Consider the following 8,816-nt stretch of genomic DNA (forward strand, 5'->3'; position numbering starts at 1 on the left):
GATGGAAAGCAGCTGCAATGAATAGAATAAAGCTATTAATTTGAAGCAGACTAAGCTCTGGTGACACAGTGTTTAAAACATTTGGCTTCTACCCACCAGCCACTCTGCAGGAGAAATATGAGGCAGTCTGCTTCCATAAAAATTTATAGCCTTGGAAACCTTATGGGGCAGTTCTACTCTGTCCTATAGGATTGCTATAAGTCAGAATTGACTAGGTGGCAGTGAATTTGGTTTTCTTGGGTTTGTGCTCTATGTTTTAGTTATATTATGGTGGCAGAGCTACTTTGAGTGATAAGGAATAAAGGACTTATTGTAGGCATCTGACCTTATGCATGTGAAGAAGATGGTGAAATTAAAAAAATCTATGGAAAGCTGTTCTCTTTAGTAGTAGGTCTGAAATTCCAGTAGGGCAACATTCAATGTTGGGAAGAAAATTTGAACCTGAAGCAGAGTAGACTGAGGACAAACTGGAAAGTGCAAGAACAAAGTGGAACCCATGAGACAAACCTCCACCCTACATTTGTCCCACATTGGCTCCATACTCAACAACAAAAATTATTTGCCCAAAAGTCCGTCCCCATAGAATTTCTCATGAGCCTAGATCAGTGCTCAAACAGTTTAAGAGAGAGTTCCAGCAGGAGCTGTGGGAACTATGCCAACAAGACGATTCAGAAGATTAACAACATGTATGGTTTGACCATCCTTCAGACAGCAATGTCTGTGCTTCAGTTCAACTCAAAACACGCTAACCTCTCCCCAGAAGAAGATACAAAAAGTCTCATATAATAACACTATATCAACTTTCAGGTGAGATAGAGTTTTCTACTAAGTTATGTTCTCTCTTTGAAATCTTAGTAATTTAATACCAAGATATAAGATAAGCTACTAGTAACAACTACCACGTTAGATGATAGAGAAATGGCAGAGGAGAAGCAAGAATTTGTTATTATATGCACTAGTATATTCATATTCAAATAAGGAAAACTATTAATAACTAGTACAATTCTTAATTTCTGTAACTGGTCATGGGGCTATTGTTGATATTTATGAATTCCTTCTTTCACTTCCATATTTTGTTTGTCGTTAGCATGCCCATCAGCAGATCTTTGATCCTTACCTAAGTGGAGATTCAACCTTCACTTGTGAAATGTCTTGGTCTTTGCCATTTGTACCTGTATTGGAATGTCATTGTTGTTTGTTGCCATCGAGGTGGTTTCGACTCATAGCAACTCTATGTACAACAGAATGAAACATTGCTTGATCTTGCTCCATCCTCACAATTGTTGCCATGCTTGAGCACATGTTGTAGCCTGAGTCAGTCCATCTTTTTGAGGGTCTTCCAGGTTTTCTCTAGACCCCTACTTTACTGAGCATGATACCCTTCTCCAGGGACTGGTCCCTTCTGACAACATGAGCAAAGTATGAAAGGCAAAGTCTGGCCATTCTTGCCTTTAAGGAACACTCCAGCTGTATTTCATCTGTGACAGATTTGTTTGTTCTTTTGGCAGCTTATAGTACATTCCATATTCTTCACCAATACTACAATTCAAATGCATCAGTTTTCTGCAATGTTCCAGCTCTCACATGCATATGAGCAACTGAAAATACCATGGTTTGAGTCAGGCATACCTTAGTCTTCAAGGTGACAAATTTACTCTTTAAAGAAGTCTTTTGCAGCAGGTTTCCCCAAGGCAATATGTCTTTTTTTTTTTTTTTTAACTTTTTATTGTGATTTGGGTGAAATTTTACAAAGCAGATTTGTTTTACAAACAATTCCTACACATTTTATTTTGTGGCACTGATTACACTCCCCACAATGTAACAGCTGTCCTCCCACTTTCTTTCTGTGGTCATCCTTTCCCTACATCCTTCCCACCTATGCATCCTGCCTTCCTAGATTTCTTCCAGTACAAATGCTAACCTTCTGATCTCCCAAGGTTGATTGTTCTAAGGAGTCTATCTCCTTGGTGTAGTTGTTCAGCTCACTGGCCTGTATATTGTTTGGCTCAAAGTTAGCCATGGGAGTGAGTCCAGTTTCCAAGCCGGAAGAATGACTAGGAGCCATACTCACAGGGGTTGCACCAGTCTCTTTCCAACCTGTAAGCAAGGTGTTTTTCTGTGTGTGTGTGTGTGTGTGTTTCTTTTCTTATTGTATTCCACATTTTCTTCCAACTCTATACAGGATCTCCAATTTTGATTCCTTTCCAAGTGGTTGGCAGTGTTAGCTGGCACCATTTAGTTCTTCTGTTCTCAGAGTCACATAAGCTAAAGTTCTTATGCTCCATTAGTCTTTTGCACTAATTGTTTACATGCATCTTTGATTTCCTTTCCTCTTCTTTGCTCCACATGAGGAAAGACCAGTAGTTGCATCTTAGATCACCACCCATAAACTTTTAAAACCCTAGTCACTACTCACCAAAGTAGGATGTAGAACAAACTTTTTGTGTATGATGTTTTGCCAACTGAGTTTGATGTCCCCCACAACCATAGTACTGACACTGTGGGCCCAATGACTCACTCCCTCGAGGGGCTTAGTTGTGGCTGGGAAGTTATCCTAACTTTGTCCCCTGTTAGCTCTATACTGCATATGGACATTTTTATAGTACATACAAGTACACATGTAGGAATATTATCTTCCCAATCTAGGTATGGTTGTGGATATATTCCCTTTCACCTACCCATACTTTATTTTCTCACCTATCTACCTATTAACCACCCACAGATTAGTGTTTGCTATTACTGATAATGCAGTATTTTGTATGCAATAGTGTTCTGGTTACTTAGTGTCACTCTGACAGGAATATACCACAAATTGGATGGCTTGAACAAACAGGAGTTTATTCTCTCACAGTTTGGAGCCTTTAAGTCCAAGTCCAAAGTGCCAGGCTCTAGTGGCCATGTGAAAGCCCCTCAACCCCGGGCTTCAGCTCTGCCTCTTGCTCTCGGCCCACTGGAGCTAGAGGCATCTCTTCACTCAGGCAGCTATTGGCTGCTGAGGGTAACAAGCCAAAGATCTACTAATAAAATGGGTTACCAAACCATACAGCAGGCTATTAATTTAAGTCCATTGAAAGTCCCAAGGTCAGCAGAACATGGCAGGCTGCTGAACAATGACACAGCCACATGCAGGGTTCAAGCGTGCCATAAGCTAGGGACCATTCTCAAAGCTGTTTTTTATATATGGGAAGCAGACTGCATACCCAAAGGCAGCTACTGAGCTGCTCACAGTATATTCCACCGTGGAGTTGATTACCATTCTCATCATGGGGAATACTACATCCAGCTGGCCAGCCCCGCAACCAGGCCCAGCCAAGTTAACACATAAACTGAACTACCACAAAGTATTTACCTTTTTTGTCTGTACCTCTTGTACACCTCTCTGTGTCTTCCTTTTCTTTAGTAATATTGTGATGGTTATATGCTTATATTACATTGCCTTTCTCTTCACCCAAATCAACACCTGTCTCTTAACTAGCAAGCAATTTTCCCTCCCCTTCGAACTCTAGTAACCAACAAAGATACTTTCCTTCCATGTAAACCTTTCCTTGACTTTTTATAATAATGGACTCATATAATATTTTTCCTTCTATAATTGACTTATTTCACTCAGCATAGTGTCCTCAAAATTTGTCCACATTATGAGGTGATTCACAGATTCTTCATCATTCTTTAACATAGTATTCCACTATATGTACGTACCATAGTTTGGTTATGCATTCATCTGTTGAAGGGCACTTAGGTTGTTTCCACTCTTTGCTATTGTAAATAGTGTTGTAATGAAAATGGGTGTGCATGTATCTATTTATATTCCAGATCTCACCTATTTAGGATATATTCCTATGAGTGGTATTGATGGATCAAATGGTATTTCTATTTCCAACTTTTGAAAGAAGCACCATACCATTTTCTACAATGGTTGTATCATTTTACAGTCCTACCAGCAGTGCATGAGAGTTCCAATCTTTCCACACCCTTGTCAGTATTTGTTATTTTCTGTCTAATTGAACTTTACAATTCTTGCTGGCGTAAGATGATAGTTCATTGTTGTTTTGAAGGAAGATTGGGCAATCTACTTCCATAGAGATACCACCTTGGAAACCTAAGGAGGAGTCACTATGAGTTGGAAACAACTCAACGGCAGTGAGTTTGGTTCGGTTTCTTGGAATGGCTAATGATCACAAACATTTCTTATGTGTTTGTTGGCTGCCCAAATATCTTCTTTGGTAAAGTGTCATATCCTTTGTCTATTTTTGAATTGGATTGTTTGTCTTTTGATGTTGAGACTTCAACTTTCTGTTCCTATTTTATTGAGAGTTTTTATCAGGAATGAGTATTGGATTTTATCAAATGCCTTTTCTGCATTGATTGGTATGATCATGTGGTTTTTTTCTTTTACTTTACTTATGTGATGGATTATGTTGATTGTTTTTCTAATGTTGAACTCTCCTTGCATACCTGGTATGAATCTCACTTGGTGAGGGTTTATCATTTTTTTGATATGGTGTTGGATTCTATTGGTTAGGGTATTATTGAAGATTTTCACATCTGTATTCATAGGGATATTGGTCTGTAATTTTCCTTTTTAGAGGTGTCTCTGCCTGGTTTTGTATTAGGGTTAAGCTTGCTTCATAGAATGAGTGTAGCAGGATGCTGTCCTTTTCCACGTTCTGTAATAGTTTGAGTAGGATAGGTTTTGGTTCTTCTTTGATCGTTTGCTAGAATTCTCTAACGAAGCCATCTGGGCCAGTATTCATTTTTTGTTTGTTTGTTTGTTTGTTTGTTTGTTTGCTTGCTTTTTCATGACCTGCTTAATTTCTTCCTTCATTATGGGTGTGTTTAAATTTTCTATCACAGTCTGTGTCAGTTTAGGTAGGGCTTGTGTTTCTGGAAATTTGTCCATTTCTTCTACCATTTCTAATTTTTTGGATAGAGTTCTTCATAGTATTCTAATATCATTGTTTTTATTTTGGTTGAGTCTGTTGTTATTTTGGTCATTTCATTTATTATTCATGTTATTTGCATCATCTATTTCTTTTCCTTAGTTAAATTTGCCAGTGGTTTGACAATTTTGTTGATCTTTTTGAACAACCAGTTTCTAGTCTTGTTGATTGTTTTACTTTTTTCTGCTTCATTTATTTCTGCTCTGAACTTTATTATTTCCTTTATTATTTTGTTGTTCATTTTCTAATTGTTTTAGTTATTGGGTTAAGTTGTTTTTTTGGGTTCTTTCTTCTTTTTTGATGTATGGAGCCTTTTCATTGGGTACATGCAAACCAAAAAAACCAAACTCAATGCTGTTGAGTTGGGTTCAACTCACAGCAACCCCTCCTTGGGCTTCTGAGGTGGTATCACTACAGAAGTAGATTGCCCAATCTTCCTCCTGAGACGTGGCTGGTGGGTTTGAATTGCCAGCCTTCTGTTGTTGTTGTTATTATGTGCCATCGAGTCGAACCCGACTCATAGAGACCCCTCCTTGGGTTTCCGAGGCAGTATCACTACGGAAGTAGATTGCCCAACCTTCTTTCTGAGGAGTGGCTGGTGGGTTTGAACCGCCAGCCTTCTGGTTAGCAGTCAAGTGCCTTAGCCACTATGCTCTTCTGGTTAGCAGTCAAATGCCACTATGCACTAGGCCACCAGAACTCCCTTTGGGTGCATAGATCACAGATTATCTATTATTATGATCACAGATTATCTATTATTATGATTACGTCTTCTTGGCCATTTGACCCTTTTATAATCATATAATGCCCTTCCTTGTCTCCAATACTGGATTTTGATTTGGGGTCTATTTTATTAGAAATTAATATTGCCACCCTGCACTTTTTAGTTGCCATTAGCTTGATATATTTTTTCCAATCCTTGATTCTTATTTATTTTTATCTTTGTGTCTATGGTGAGTCTCTTATAGGAAGTATGTTGATGGGTCTTGTTTTCTAACCCAATCTGCCACTCTCTTTCTCTTGACTGGTGCATTTAATCCACTCCCATTTAGTGTAATTAACGATAATTATGAAAATACTGCTGTCATTCTTTGTTGTTGTTGCTGTTGTGATATTAATGGCTTCTTTGTTCCAAATATTTTCTGTGCTGAATTCATTTTATTATTAAGCTTTCTTTCCCTTTTCTTCATTATGGTTGATTTTCTGTTTACTGTGTCTTGTGATTTTCTTTCTTTCTTCTTTTAGTTAGAAAGCTTATCAATATTTTTCCTGGTTACCCTGTAGTAAATTCTTATCTCCCTAAATTTGGAACAGTCTGTTCTATATTGACATCATCCTGACTACCTCTCCATATGTAGGTTTTGCAATTATACCATTTACTCACTCTATTTGCTTTGTAGTTTGTGTAGTTTAAAGATTTACTCCTCTGGTTCTCTAATTTTCTGTTTTGTAAGCTTGTTTTGGATTTGTGAATCTTTTCCTGGGCTGCTTTTAGGGTGGTGTTCTCACATGCCATAATCTTCAGTTGTTGTCTTTCATTGTTGGTTTTCTGTGGGAAGGACTCCCTTTATCATTTCTTATAAAGTTGGTCTGGTTTTTTTACAAATCTCTTAATTTCTGTTTGTCTATGGAAGTTCTAATTTCACCATCATATTTGAGAAACAGTTTGCTTTATATATAATTCATTTTTGATAGTCCTTTTCCTTCAAGGTTTTGTATATGTCATCCCATTGCCTTCTTCCCTGAATGGTTTCTGCTGAGAAATCTGAGCTTATCTTATTGATTGCTCTTTGTAGGTAGCATTCTCTTTTTCCCAAGCTGTTCTCATGATTCTTTTGTTGTCTTTGGTTTTGGAAAGTTTGATTATGACATATTCTTGATGCCTTTTCTTGTAGTCTACCCTATATGGGGTTTGTTGAGCTTGGATGTATAAATTGTCATCTTTCAAGATGTTGGGGAAGTTTTCTGCTAGCAAATCTTCAACAATTTTTCTTTTTTTTTTTTTGGCCTCCTGTTTTTCTGGAATTCCAGTCATATGTTAGGCATATGTTCTTTTGATATCATCCCATAGAAGTCTTAGGTTTTCTTCTTCTTCTTCTTCTTTTTTTTCTGTTTATCCTCATACAAGGTGGTGTCAAGGTATTTGTCTTCTAGCTGGGATACACATTCTTCATCCATTTTGATTCTACTCTTTTGTCCTTCCAATTTGTTATCTATCCCCATAATTTTAGTGTTCATCTTCTGGATTTTTAATTGCTGTTGGTGAATGATTTCTAGTTGACTGTTTATTCTGTCATTTTACTCCTTTATGATTTTCCTGAATTCTTCAAGGGTGTTATCTGTATTTTCCTTGTTTCTGTTTATGGTTACCTTGAGCTTTTGGAAGTTCCTATATACATATCTTTTGAATTCCTTATCAGGTAGTTCTATTACCTGTTCTTCCTCAGGGAGATTTCCTAGTTCTTTATTATGGTCATTTGTTTCCACTATCTTATACTGTTTCTTTGTTTGAATTGTGTGTTGTTTCTAAGACATTTTGAAGTTATTTGTTGATTTTGTGTTGGTTTGTTTCACCCTGGTTTTGTTTGGCTTTGTTTTGATATATCTGGATGTATGCAGCAGGTATACTTATTTGACTATTACCTTTTCAGCACTGGGATACTCTCTAGCTGTCTCTGTGTTAGTGGAATAATGGTAGGGAATGTGGGTGTTAGTCTGTTTGTTATGAAGAGTAGCTGCAGTTGGATAAGCAAGTGTTGTCTACCCTCTGTTATTGATCTAGTGGTGTGGGAGGTAGTAGTGGTGCTCATCCAATGGGTGAATTAGTTGGTGCAGTAGATATGGCTGATTAATGAAAAGCTATGGCATAGTGCCCTAAGGCATTTGACTGCTAACCAGAAGGCTGGCGGTTCAAACCCTTCAGCCACTCCTCAAAAGGAAGATTGGACAATCTACTTCCATAATAATACTGCCTCAGAAACCCAAGGAAGGGTCTCTATAAGTCGGATACCACTCAACAGCAGAGAGTTTGTTTTTTGTTTTTTTTTATTGAATGGGGCCACCATTTGCCAGTACATTCATCATACTATGGTGGTTTGTGTGTTTCTATGAGGCTGGAGACTATGCTACCAATATTTCAAATACAGTAGGTCATCCATGGTAGGCATGTTTAAGCAGAGCTTCCACACTAAGATAGACTTAGAGGAAGGAAGGGGCCATCCACTTCTCAAAGTATTGGCCAATAAAAACCTTATGAATAGCAGTGAAACACTGCCTGATATATTATTGGAAATCTTTATGAATAGCTCTGAAACATTGTCTGATATAATGCCACAAGATGAGATCCTCAAGTTAGAAGGCACTCAAACTATGGCTGGGGAAGAGCTGCCTCCCCAAAGTAGAGTTGACCTTAATCATGTGGACGGAGTAAAGCTTTTGGGATTTCCATTTGCTGATGTGGCACAACTCAAAATGGGAAGAAAGAGCTGCAAACATCCATTAATAATCAGAACATGGAATGTACAAAATATCAATCTAAGAAAATTGGAAGTTGATAAAAATGAAATAGAATGCATAAAGATTGTATCCTAGGCATTAATGAGCTGAAATGGACTGTTTTTGGCCATTTTGAATCAGATAACCATACGATCTCCTATGCTAGAAATGACAATTTGAAGATTAATGGCATTGCATTCACTGTCAGAAAAAAAACGTTTCAAGATCTATCCTGAAATACAGTGCTGTCAGTGATAGGATAATATCTATATGCCTACAAGGAAGAGTTAATACTGTTGTTGTGTTGTTGTTAAGTGCCGTTGAGTCGTTTCCGACTCATAGCGACCCCATGCACAGCAGAACGAAACACTGCCCGATCCC

The sequence above is a fragment of the Orycteropus afer genome, unplaced genomic scaffold (assembly GCF_000298275.1).
Source record: "Orycteropus afer afer isolate SDZICR_OR568_19922 unplaced genomic scaffold, OryAfe1.0 scaffold00022, whole genome shotgun sequence".
Classification (NCBI taxonomy): Eukaryota; Metazoa; Chordata; class Mammalia; order Tubulidentata; family Orycteropodidae; genus Orycteropus; species Orycteropus afer.